The sequence below is a fragment of the Microcebus murinus genome, chromosome 24, assembly GCF_040939455.1.
Source record: "Microcebus murinus isolate Inina chromosome 24, M.murinus_Inina_mat1.0, whole genome shotgun sequence".
NCBI lineage: Eukaryota > Metazoa > Chordata > Mammalia > Primates > Cheirogaleidae > Microcebus > Microcebus murinus.
In genome coordinates, this window is record NC_134127.1 from 28,893,591 (window position 1) to 28,906,872 (window position 13,282).

Here is a 13,282-nt window from a genome sequence, read left to right on the forward strand (position 1 = left end):
CTGCTATGGCCACACAGTGCCCTCTATTTACCTCTGTCTTAGGATTTCTCCCTCTGTGAGTTTGGCGTATGTTCTGATGTGAGGGGTCTCTGCTCTGAGACTCCTCAGGAGCAGGGCGTGGGGCGGTGGCAGCCGTGAGTCCCCCCTTTTCCTGCGGGGTGCGGGCTTCTCCTCCAAGGCTGACCTCTGAAGGCCGAACGAGAGGGGCTGCAGGGACAGCTCCCTCCTGGGCGGGCTGGTGCTCTGTGAGTGGGAGGCATTGAGTGACCAGAGGCCAAAGAGGTATTTCAGCTCTTTTGTACAATGAGGGTGGTTCTCTGCATTAACCCTTAGGACGAGAACATTGAGAAGTTCTTTTTGTCGACAGTTTGTAATCAAGAATATATTCAGAAAAAGAAAAAAAGAGAGAGATCATTAAAGATAAGTGAATGTGTATAATGTCCTACATTTCTAGTTACTTTAGGCTTGGAAAACTTGCAATGCAAACAGCCCACCTTGTGCCACAGAAAGGGCTTCTGAAATAAATTTGGTAAATACCCCGTCCTCGAGCGATTGGGGGCGAGGACGTAGTCTTTATTCTGAGATTAAAGCATTTCAAGACCAAGAGATTATGAAATGGCCACTCTATATTTTTTAGCGATGGCAGCAGTTAATGTGGTTTCTTCTTCTTCTGAGCGTTCTGCTTTGCAGAATGCAGTGTTAGCAACAAGGCTCCTTGCGAGGATTGTAAGGCTAGATAATCTGCCCGCGCCCTTCTAACTCTGAAACATAAGACTCTGGTGGGAAGAGGACACCTGAAAACCTTGGTTGTTATTTTCGAGCTAGAGATTTTCCCCTCCCCTCTAAAGTCAGAGACTTTAAAGACTTTACGTTTCTGGATCGATCTGTTGTAACTCGCTCGGGGGTCATTGACGCTGACGCCTCCTGCTTGTTGAGCATTTGCAGCTGCAAAGGTTGATGCAGCTGAGGTTGGTGCAGAATCACTATTTCATGTAAAGCTGAATTTTAAAAAAAGTGGGAAAATTGAGCAATACTATGCATCGTCGTGTAAACCCGTGGGGAAAATATCAACGGAACATCATGAACTAAATGCCCTGAGAACTCCCCTACATATAACCGCCAAGGTTTGCATCCTTGCAAGGTTTGCCTCCTTGCCCTTTTGTTGATCAATTCCTCCCTGCCTCCAAAGGGAGCTGAAGCAGAGCAGAGCTGCACCCTCCCGGGTTCCCGACAGACAGTCCTGTTCATGCAAAGCAATGGCTTGGCTTCATCTGGTGTGACAGTGCCCGGAGCTTCCCTTTTCCTCTGGTTTTCTTTCTTTCTTGGAAGGGCAGATTTAAAAACCTGTGGCTCTGTTTGCAGAACTCGCTGCAAAGGGGTGTCCCAAGTACTGTTTGCACTCAGTGATATCATCATAACTACAGATTGTGTTCTCTCTTTAAAATGCATCCCTGGATGAGCTTCTTTCTGAAATACACCCTCGTAAGAGATGTTTCCACTGGCCCTGGGGCATGCTTCCTTGATCCGCTCATCACTATAATTGTTACATTCGTAGTTTTCGTTGTATTAAGTCTGGAATAACTTATGAATGAGTAAATTTTACTAGTGGGTAATATTCTCTTTGTGTTTAAATTCCAATGTACTAAAAAAAGGGGGGGTGGTTAATTTTTTAATGTCTTGCATAGTTTCTTGCCCTCCTGCCAGCCTCTAAGTTTAGCATCCTAATCGCAAGCAAGGAGGTTCAGCCCAGGAAAGACGCTAGCATCCATCTGTTTTCTGAGGTCTGAAGAAGTTAAGAGAAAGGAAAAAAGAGAAACCATGAATTCTCATTAATAGGCTCACAAGGAGAGACTTTAAAAAAGCAAAGCACCTCAGTGATTTTTATGGTTTAGAGAGTTGTTCCTATCTATTCTTCCAGAATGGAAAGGGGCAGATTGGGTTTATTATCCAGGATTCTCTCCTGAATTCCAGACTCTGGTACCCACCTGCCAGCCAGGGTTCCCACGCAGTATCTCACAGGCATCTCATGCTCTCTTGCCCATCTCAGAAAAAGGCCGTGACTTCCCACTGGTCAGTGCCTGGACCTCACGCCACCCCGTCTCCAGCCCACCAGCCAGCCCTGCTCTGTCCTAACAGGGATTCAAAGCCCACCTTTCTCCACACCTCCAAACCCCTGCAGCCCCTCACCTGTCCTGCATGTCCACCTGGTCCCTTCTCCCTGCCCCATTTGTCCTTTGTAGCCAGTGGGATCTGGGTGACGCATCACCTGAACCACATTAGTCCTCTGCTCCAACCCTTCAAAGTCTTCCCCTTGTAGCAGATAAACCTACATTCCTCACGAAGACCCACGAGACCTCCTTTCCTCCCCACTCTGCCCTCCTATTCTTCTTACTCCCAGTCACTAGTTTCTGAGCTGCTGCTTAAGGAAGAAAGACACCCTCCCCGCAGGGTCTTTGCTCCCCTCTCTCCTCAGTCTGAAGTGCTCTCCCCAAGCAAGCCACTCCCTCCCTTCCGATCCTTCCTCAAAATTCACCCTCTTTGCAGACTCTCACTGGTCACCTACCTAAATCTCACACACCTTGCCCACTTCGCCCACCTCGATTTCTGTGTTCTTGTGGTACTTGCTCTATTTTGGGGTGTATACTTACCGTGTTTTTCTGAAAATAAGACAGGGACTTATATTTATTTTTTCTCAAGAAGACACGCTAGGGCTTATTTTCAGGGGATGTGTTCTTTTCCTTAAGTATGGTACAACAGTCTACATTTATTCAAATATCGTTAAGTCGTCTTCTTCTGGAACATCATCATCACTCTCCAAACCCCGAATTCCATCCTGAATTTCTTGTGACTCTATTTCCTTTAGAGCCATTGGCCCCAATCTCTCATGTCGAGCAACAGAGCTCTCATGGGGCAGATGAGAAGGGCTGCTCGTCTTCTTTACTACCCTGCAATGAAACGCATGGGTTGTGCAGACTCGCTGCATAGCCAGGTGACAGCAGGCGCCAGGCAAGGCAAGTGGCCAAATGCTCCTCACGGGGCCTCGTCCACAGCTGGGACGGGTTATTCATAGACGTGAGCGCTAGGCGTCGCTTAAGAGAAGATCATGCCCAGGTGCTCCATGAAAGAGGCACAAATAATTGATTTATCCATGTCCATAAAACACAGCAGTCTTAGAATCATCACATGTATCTCATGGAGAGAAACATTAAAACTATGAGAAATCACTTTATTTTCTACTTTCTCTCAAGAGGCGGTGGCTGTTGGTAAATAGAAACTCCTTGTCCATCTGAATTCTGTGTGCCAGTCAGAAAACACCCCGTCACCACTCATTTCCCCCACGGCACTGCCGAAGGAGTCCATCGGGCACCGAATCAATGGCTGGGACCGGCTGGCTCCCAGGAGGGACGTTTGGAGAACTGTGGCGGAACGCAGCCCTGCCGTCCACCAAGCGCTTCCCCGACTCGGAGCGTGAGGCGGGCGCGGGAGTGAGCGTGCGTGGAGGAGAGTGGGGCTGTGGACCAGCCTGGAGGGCTGCCTGGACGTCCCGCCAGCCCAGGGAACAGGACTCAGACATGTCCCCTGACCTCATCAGCTGGAAATGACTCTCGTGCCGTTTCAAGCTCAGAAACTTTTTCTAGAAATCACTTCTCACTGGGGTTTCCATCCGGCCATAAATCCCAAGTGACTGGATACAGTTTTGTTCTATGAATCTCCATGTGAATAATCGTCAGTAATCGACATGATCAGCTTTGCCCATCTACAAAAAGAAAAAAAAATAAAGAAATATTTTGTTTCATAATAATATTTATTAAATATACTGAGCTTGCTGTTAATTTTCCAGAAGTGCCTCTCATCGCCAGGGCTTGTTTGGGGACATTATTGCAGTCTGAGTGACGAGTGATTTGTCTGAGTGGGGGCAGACTGAAAGGTCTGTCACGCCGCAGCCACGGAGACAGGCGCGCCACTATTCCACGAGCCTGATCTCCCGTACCGCGTGCGCTAGATCTCGCTTCAAAGCAGATTTTGACAGTAGGGAAAGTAATGGCCCCATTAGCCTCTAACAGCTGTATCAAGATTTAATAAAACAAGAGGGATAATTGCCCTCATCTACTTTATTCCATCATAAAATGTAATAATTTCGGAGTTTTGCAATTGTTAAAGATCCTTGTTTTCTTAACAAAGATCCAACCCTACGTAGCCTGAGCATACTAGATTGTGTGAATTGCTTCATAAATCAGGTAAGTAAATTATGCTTGCCTTTTCTAAATAGGCCTTTGTCACCACGGGAGCTAAAATATCTTTTAAAATGCCTTGGAAAACCTTGCTGTGAAGGGGATTGTTGTCTGGATACGTTTGGGGAGAAAGGCATCATTGGTAACTAGAAGCAAAGCTAGGTGGCACATCAATTATTTAACATACTATTTGCATAATATAATTTTTTTAAATAACCAGGGAAGAAAGGATCTGTTCAAACATTTAACAAGATGTCATCTGACTGGATTTAGATGGTTAAATTGAATTATAACTCTAGCAGGAAGTGAATGCTTCCTAAATGGTTTAGCATACAATTATAGAATATAATTGAATAAGTAAAGGGAACAACTCACCTTGCAAAAATGACTAAAAAAAATGCATCCTTTCAGATCAAACAGTGAATGGGAAACAATCTAGAGATGAGGGCAGACCTGAAAAAACAGTGTAGATTTTAGCATTTTCTCATAACTTTTTTTTTGATTTTAGAAGCTCAATGTATCACATGAATTTTCATCGAATTTTATAAAAATGAAATAACTTACACAGTCCCTACGCAGTCTTCCTATATAATTAATTGGGTGAGAAAAACTCTGAAGCTCTGGAGGAGTCTGGGAGTATCAGTGTTTGGTGCCAATCCAGCCAAACTAATTCCAGCAGCCATCAGGAGAGGGAACCGCTGGGTTGTGATAATTAAATCATCCGGCGTGATCCAGTCTTTGTTAGCGAGAAATTTCAGGCAGCAACTCTGTAAACTAGACTAATTCCTCACTGGGGCTCCTCCATCAGCTAAGTTAAAGCTTCCCCTTCTATACACAAGGCAGCAGATAAATTAGGTAACCTCAATAGAAAGACATATAAGAGTTAAAAATCAAGGCGTCCTCAGATTATCAAGGGGAATTCAGAAAAGAAAAAAAATACACACATTCTTTTAAGCCTCCTCACTTCATTTAGAACACATTTCAAGGTGTAAGGAGGAAACAGAAAATGTTTTGTCTGGGATTAAGTGCTTTTGCTGGGGCACAGAATCCTGGAATCGACACTGACTTCCGTTTTCCACGGGGAAATCGATTTGCCCAGACCTGGTAACTCTGCCTCGCTGAACAAGCAGTTTCAAGATAAATGAGCCAATATTGACCCAGTGGTGATTTTTTCTGATTATGTATGTTTAATTCTGCAGAAAGTCATCAGTGTTCTGTAACGTGGGAAATGTAAGGACAGGCGTAGGTGCTTTGTATATTTAGGGGAAGAGGAAACATGTTCTGCTCCCTCACTCAGGGAAAGCCCATGGCGGGGACGCTTCCGGTGGTCTCTGGAGATTCAGGGAGGGGCTGGTGAGCTGCCCCCACCTGCCTCGCGGGAGACCCTGGAAGACCCGCTCCCCTGTTCTGTGCTCTGCACAGCTTTCAAAATATTTCAAATGATCACCAGACTAACTTTTTTAACTTTTTACGTTATAATGATTATAGATTCACAGGAAGTTGCAAAAACAAACATCGACAAGGTCTCGTCTCGTTTGCTTCATCCTGTTTACCCGAATGGTAACGTCTTATATAAAGATAGCACAGTATCAAAAACTGGAACACAGATGTAGCAGCCATCCATGGAGTTTATTCAGTTTCTAAGAGTTTCACATGCACCTGTGTGAGTGTGAGTGTGCGCGTGTGTGTGGTTCTCTGCAGCTGTACCACATGTAGACTCCTATAACTGCTGGCTCAGTGAAGACACAGACCAGGTCCAGCACCACACGCTCCCCTGTGCTATCCTCTGTGGCCCCACCTGTCTACCACTGACCTGTTCTCCATAATTTTGTTATTTCAAGGACGTCATATAAATGGACTCATGCAATATGTTGCCTTTTGTGATTGGCTTTTTCACTTAGCACAATTCCTCTGAGATCTATCCAGGTTGTTCCAAGAATCAATACTTTTGTTTTTTTAATTGGTGCATGGTGTCCCACATCATTGTGTACCATAGTTTGTTTAATCATTGACCCAACCAAAGATACTGGCTTTGTGCCCAGTTTTTACTGCTTACAAATGAAATGTCCATAAACATTTCTGCACAGGTTTCACATAAATGTGTGTTTTCGTCACAATTGACCCACACACATTGACCCACATCCCTAGGGTCAATGCCTAGGGATGTAATTGTTGGGTCATATAATATTTACAATGTAATTTTATGAGAAACTGCAAAACCAGTTTTCACAGTGGCTATACCACTTTACCTTCCTACTAACAATATTTATATAATCTAAGTTCTCAACATCCTCACCAGCATTTGGTGTTATCACAATTTTTTTTTCATTTTAGCCATCCTAATAGGGGACTGGTCATATCTCATTATGGTCATGGTCTTAATTTGTGTTTCCTTAATGGCTAATGGTGTTGAACACCTTTTTATGACCCCATTGACCGTGTTTATGTCTTCTCCAGTGAAATGTTTCTTCATATATTTTGTAGCACTGCTTATTTGGATTATTTTTTTCTTATTGATATTTGAGGATTCTTTATATACTCTAACTACTAGCCTTTGTGGGACATGTGGTTTGCAAATATTTTCTCCCAACTCTGTAGCTTGTCTTTTCATCTTCTTCAGAGGGTCTTTGGAAGAACCAATCTCTTGTTTAGCTGAAAAATTTCAATCTAAGAAGAAAACATAGATTCCAGTTGCTCTTAGAAGCAGGAAGACCTAGTACCGCATTGAGCCTGCAGTCTTGCAGAGCAAAGCTGGCGAGCATCTGCCCTGAATGGAAGAGTGACACACATTCACCAGCACCCATGATCCTGGGTGCTATATTGGCTTATAGCCCCAATCCTATAGCTCACGTGGCCTGTACAGCATAGGTAAAGCAACAGATAAACTGTTCTCTTTCATACATCCCTTTTCATAGGAGTTCAAATGAACCATATAGAAATAAAGGAATTTTAAATATGGAAATTAAGTTTAATTCAATTGATGAAGAGTAAAAGACATATATTTTACAAATTTCTATTGATTTTTTTCAATATGCTTGGTCTTTAATTTTGTCCTGTGCTGTAGGATGAAAACAGACCATTCTGTTTCCCTTAATGACTCTCTTGTCTTGTCTGCAAAATGGAATATAGTCTTAAAGCAAATCACTAGGAGCATGTTATGATGATGTTTTAATCTTCAAAAGTGCTCACTTTTTTTTTTTAAAATTGATCTCTCCAAATTAATTACCACAGTAATTGGATTAAATGAGATAATTTAATCACAGTAGATGATTGTATTTATTTAGTTTAGTATTTGTTGGGTCATATCCCTGAGCTCAATGTGTTTGCATTACATTCACAGAGAACAGATGCAGAGATGTACTCAGTAGTAGTTTATGTCAGAGAAGAAAAATAAGTTGTGTTTTAAGATATGTGAAAGTGCATGGCAAGTCAAGGAGATAAGCCGAGATTAACAAATTGAGTAATTAGCAAAGTGCTTTGGAGCTGGAGAGAGCGCCATATTTTGCAAGCAGTGCATGTTACGATTATTATTGGGATACTTGCAGGGAGTCAAATTTGTTCATTTCAATTGCCCATTTGATAGTTTAAACTGTCAGTTTGAGAGGCATATGGAATAACATAAACCATATGACATCCAAATAAAGTATATTCATTATGTATCAGAGAAAATCATAGCTTTAAGTAAAAATTCAAGATCAGCAATATGTAAGAAAATTTTCATCTCCCTCCCTGCAAGACAATAAAAACAGCTTTTTGTGTGTGTGCAAATATACACACAGTAGGTCCTTCCACTAACCTCTGTACATCTCTGATATGGGGAGAAACAATCCCATATATTTAAAGTGTACTTTTTGGAAGAGCTAATGTGTCTGTTCTTCTTAAAGAGAAAGAAAATAATTAGAAGAATATCAAACGCATTAAGTGAACATAACATGTAAAAAATACAATGTTAATTTCTGTGAAATGAAAAATGCTATTTTAAATTTAAAAAGTATTTTTTGCTGATTGATCTATAATCTAAATCCAGTTTACCATGTTTTGAATGTCCTTAGAATAGGGTTTAGCTATAATTCTTCCTTCCAACCAAATTGTCATTTTGTTTAATTTTAGACACAATTTGCTAGAATCTGTTTAAAAATTATTTATGACATATTTTGAGCTAATTTTAGTTTTACATCACATTTTTTTTATGTTACAATGGCATATTTAAACCAGCCTTGGTTGAATGCATAAAGACCATTTCTGGTTTCCACTCCCCTTTGCAATGAAATGACAAACTCAGCTCCCTTCTCTGGATGTTCTTGTAAAATATGTCAACATTTTCCTCTAGTACTATCGTCATTTCGAAATAATGATTTTCTTTTATCTGTCAGAAAACAAAAGAACAAATATTCTCTTACTGTTCTCTTCTGTATCTGTGATAAACTCTAATTATCATAAGATAAAGCCAGACTTGTATTTCTTAGGATTCTTATATTAATATTCAATCTATTAAGTGGATTAATTAGAGTGTGCTTTATTTAAATGAGTCTTAGCATACAAGACAATTTGAGTAATTACTTTTCATTTTTTCTTACTCAGCATTTCCTTTGGGGAGTTCAGTATTTTTGGTAAAGGACATCAATTTGCAAATTCAGCACCACGGCATTATAATTTTAATTGTGTTAATATCCCTGCCCATGTTCCAAAGTCTTCAAAGTCTTGTTACACCTATAAGATAAATCTGATCTTCTGGTAGCGTCTTAAAGGTACTCTGCCTTGTGGTACCTTTCTGCTCCTCTAGTATCTTTGCCCTACAAGTCTGTAAGGGCCACACACACACACACACACACACACACACACACGGACACACATGCACACAAACACACACAGGATAGTCGAATAACATGGCTGACTTCTATTTTATTTTAATGTGATATTCATTTAATGACATCAATGCATTTGAGTCACTAAACTAACCATTTAATGGCTTAAAATTTTGCTAGTTTATAAAATAAAAAATATTGCTGTTCCTTTTTTTTTTAGAAATTGAAGTGTCTCATATAACAAGAAAATATTTTAAGGGTGGCTCAGTACAAACGGTGGCAAAGATGAAATCAGCCCAGGGATGTATATAATTCTCAGCCTTCCTTCAATTCCCCACATCTCTTAAGGAAAAAAACAAAACAAAACAAAACAAAAAACAGGCGAGTGAAAGAATATTCTGAGAATGCAAACGGTGTTAGCAACACACTTGACTTAGAATCTAGTTAATGTTAGTATAAAAACACTTACAACGTTTGAAAAGCACCTGATTACTGACAACCTGTTTGGAAGGTGTCCCCCTCGTGACAAGAATGGGCACCGCTTTGCCCCACAAGTTGAGAAGCCCCGAACCCAACTGTGACAGTTGACCCACGTGCAGAAGAAAGTGTTTCAAACATTTTTATCAAAGGCAGGAAAATTTAAGGCTCATGTTTTGATGGAATTTATTATTCTTTTATGTTTGGTAACCCAAGAACTCCATCTAGCTAAAATATTACGCATGGACCAATATTTACTGGTGACTTTGAATAACCTCTTTATTGCTTCATTCATATGATTATTTGTGACTTTAGTTTTCATCTACATCCACGTGAAATGCTGGGGAAAATACCTGGCTAAGAACTCGTATTCTTTCTGAGCTGACTAGATTGGAAACACGGTGCCACCGCTGAATAGATTAGCACTTTGCCAGAATCCCTTCGTGCTTTTCCATCCTTCAGAGGCAGGTAATTATAGTACTTACCTGACGGCCGGCGTGAGGACTCAAGGAGGCACCTCTTGCCGCCATTTAGAACCAGGCTGCCCCGTAGCAGGTGCACTCTAAATGTTACCATTTGGCAGACTAAGCATGAACTGAACCTTCCTTAGGTGGATGTCAAAGAAGTAATCGATGAGGAAAACTCCCCTTTGAGTAGAAGACAGTGGAAATGGTATAAGCAGAGTGAGAGCAAAACACGTGTCTATGTTTCTGGCCTCTCTCTGCATCCGTCCACAACTACGTCCAAACATCCTCCTGTTCCTTTCATTCCCAAACATTGTCTCAGTGACTCTGGCACCTCAGGTGGCATAAGCTTGTGTGGCATGTGAGAAGGCCAGGACAAGAGTTAACTAGGTCAGCCTGGGTGGCTTAGTCCGGTGTTAGGCACAGTCCCCCGGCACTGAGCAGAAAGTAGCAGTTCCCAAGCTCTTTGGCACCAGGGGCCAGTTTCGTGGTAGACAATGTTTCCATGGATGGGAGGCGGGGGTCGGGGGAAGGCGGAGCTCAGGCAGTGAGGTGAGCAGTGGGGAGCAGCTGTAAATACAGGTGAAGCTTCCCTCACCTGGCGCTCACCTCCTGCTGTGCAGCCCGGTTCCTAACAGGCCAGAGACTGGTATCGGTCCACAGTCTGGGGTTTGGGGACTGCAGGTGTACAGCATCTCTTCCTGTGCTAATTTGCCACCGGTATATTACCTTTGGTGAAGTGTCTGACCAGGTATTTTGCCCATTTTTGGTTATTTTTTTAATGTTTCTTATTGCTGAATTCTAAGAGGTTTATTTTTTTCTATATTTTGCAAATATTTTCTTCCTCTTCTTGGCTTGTCTTTTTATTTTTGTGACAGTGTCTTTCACAGAGAAATAAAAAGGTGTTTATATTAATTTTAATGAATTCCAACTTATCATTTCTTAAATGGGCCATGGCTTTGTCGTCGTATCTAAAAAGTCATCACCAAATCCAAGATCATCTAGGTTTCCTCTGATGTTTCTTTTCAGGACTTCTATAGTTTTGTGTTCTACATTTAGGTCCACGATTCATTTTGAGTAAAGTTTTGTGAAGAGTATAACATCTATGTCTGGATTAATTTTTTATTTTTGCATGTGCCTGTGCAGAGTTTCAGCACCGTTTGTTGAAAAGACTATGTGTCAAATGTCCTTTGCTCCTTGGTAAGGATCTTTTGACCATGTGGACATTGGCCTGTTACTGGGTTCTCCGAACCAGACGGTATAGATGACTATAGAATTATAATATTCTCCATTCTTTGTAGCAAGTCAGAGTCTGTGTCATGCTATAGTTTCACTCACAACTTTCAAAATGTGATATTTTTTTTTACATCGAAGAGGAAAGATACATTCAGAATAACCTAGAGAAATCTTGCAGGAATGCCACTAAATTTCAGTTCACTAGAAAATCTAAAATGTGTATGTTTTTCCCAAGTACCTTTTTCCTCCAGTATTTCATTGTACAAATAAAAATTATTTAATATAAATAGTTGCTAATATGTATTAAGCACATACATTGTAACAAAGTTTACATGTATTATAACGAGTACTTTTTACAGTTCTTCTTAGTGGGAATTATATTAATAAACTGAGACACACAGGTCCCGTGCTTTGCCTAAAATCACATAGCAGATTCAGGGTCTAAAATCTGAATGTGACACATGTCCACATAGTACACTATCCCTCCTTTATAAATATCATTGATGATTAAACTTTCTACTGGCATTTATAAGATGTAGGCCATTGAAAATTGGTGCTTTCCACCTCTATTCTATTCCATTTCAAAATAAGAGAGACAATATTTGTAATTTTGAATACAATTATACTATTCACTTATATCTATTCACTCATTCATACAACAACTATGCATTGTGTCCAACTTATGCCCAGCACTCTTACGTATGTTTATGTCCCTAGATATCAGGTGTTGTATTATTTCTAAGCGGACAAGCAGACTGAGTGCCCCATGGCCCCAGCATGCTGCGCTCCCTACGAAACACAAAGAAGCAGATTCAGTGAGAGAAGAAATCCACCTGGGTTACACTAAAAATGTGTGGGGAGAAGCCCTTATAACAGGGAGAAGCCTTAAAATTCAGATAAGCAAAGGGGATGGTGGAGAAGGAAGAAAAGGACGACTAGAAGGTGCAGAGGGGTGTTGGCTCCCGCCCAGCCCCCCATGAGGGAGATGGATCTGCTCCCATCTGGGTGGAAAACACGTGTGGACCCAGGGAGCAAGACTGTCTTTCTCTCTCTTAAGTGTCTTAAGTGGAGCAAAGATCGAGGGTTTTTACAGGCTGGACTCGGCCATTACTCAGAGCCCTGCTGTCTTCAAGACAGTTGAGTGATTCCAAAGGCCACCGGCTGGTAAGTGGAGTGGTGGGATTAGGGAGCTGCAGCTTGCGGCTTTCAGCACAAATGAGCAAGGACAAGGTGCTCAGTCCCTGCTGACATCTTCAAAGGGACACCTCGGAGAGCCCTGTATCGAAACCGGAAGAAAAAATAAGCCTTTAAAAGGTGGATATCCAGAGGGAAAGTAGGGAAAATAAAAAACGGAGACAGATGCCTTTTGTAAATAGATCTCCTTGTTTTGCCGTTTTCTCGCTGATGGCCCTCCTTTCATAATTTATTTGAAAGGCAAGTTTCATAGCCTAAAGTCAGAAATGCAGAGTCGAATGTCCTTTTGGACACGGTCTCCCTGTCCCATCACGTGCCGTGATAGAAAAGGGAGGTCTTCCCAGCCTGTCAATAGGGCGGGTGTTCTCATCACCCGTCACACACAGGATAACTGTTGTCCTCATTGTCCAGGGTCCTCAAACTTTCTAAACAGGGGGCCAGTCACCGTCCCTCAGACCGTTGGAGGGCTGCTGGAGAGAGCGGCGCACATTCCACACGTGCGCACTGTGGCCCGGGACGAGTCGCTGCTAAGCAGGACAGGCGGCGGCAGCAAAAACACCCAGCGGGCCGGATAAATGTCCTCGGCGGGCCCCACGTGGCCTGCAGGCTGTAGTTTGAGGACCCATGGTCCAAACTGTAACTTTGTTTTGTTTTGTTTTGTTTTGTTTTGCTCTGGTACAAATGTTAAGCTGCCTTTACCAACAAGAGGGCTAAGGTGGAACTGCTGTGGTGAAACTAGGATACAAGGTGCCTTTCTAGGAGCTGCAAAGTGGTGCCTTCAAGTGTAAATTCACAACTAATGGGTGTGGAGTGCACTGTCTGGGGCACGGACACACTTGTAGCTCTGGCTTGGGCTGTGCAAAGGCAATATATG

The 13,282-nt window shown here is 42.0% G+C and overlaps 1 protein-coding gene across 2 annotated transcripts in view; it reads left to right on the top strand.

Moving 5' to 3' along the window:
- Window positions 1-13,282, top strand: part of CSMD1 (CUB and Sushi multiple domains 1) — a 1,569,742-nt gene that overhangs the window by 1,078,404 nt on the left and 478,056 nt on the right. The gene's annotated exons all lie outside the window — the stretch shown is intronic.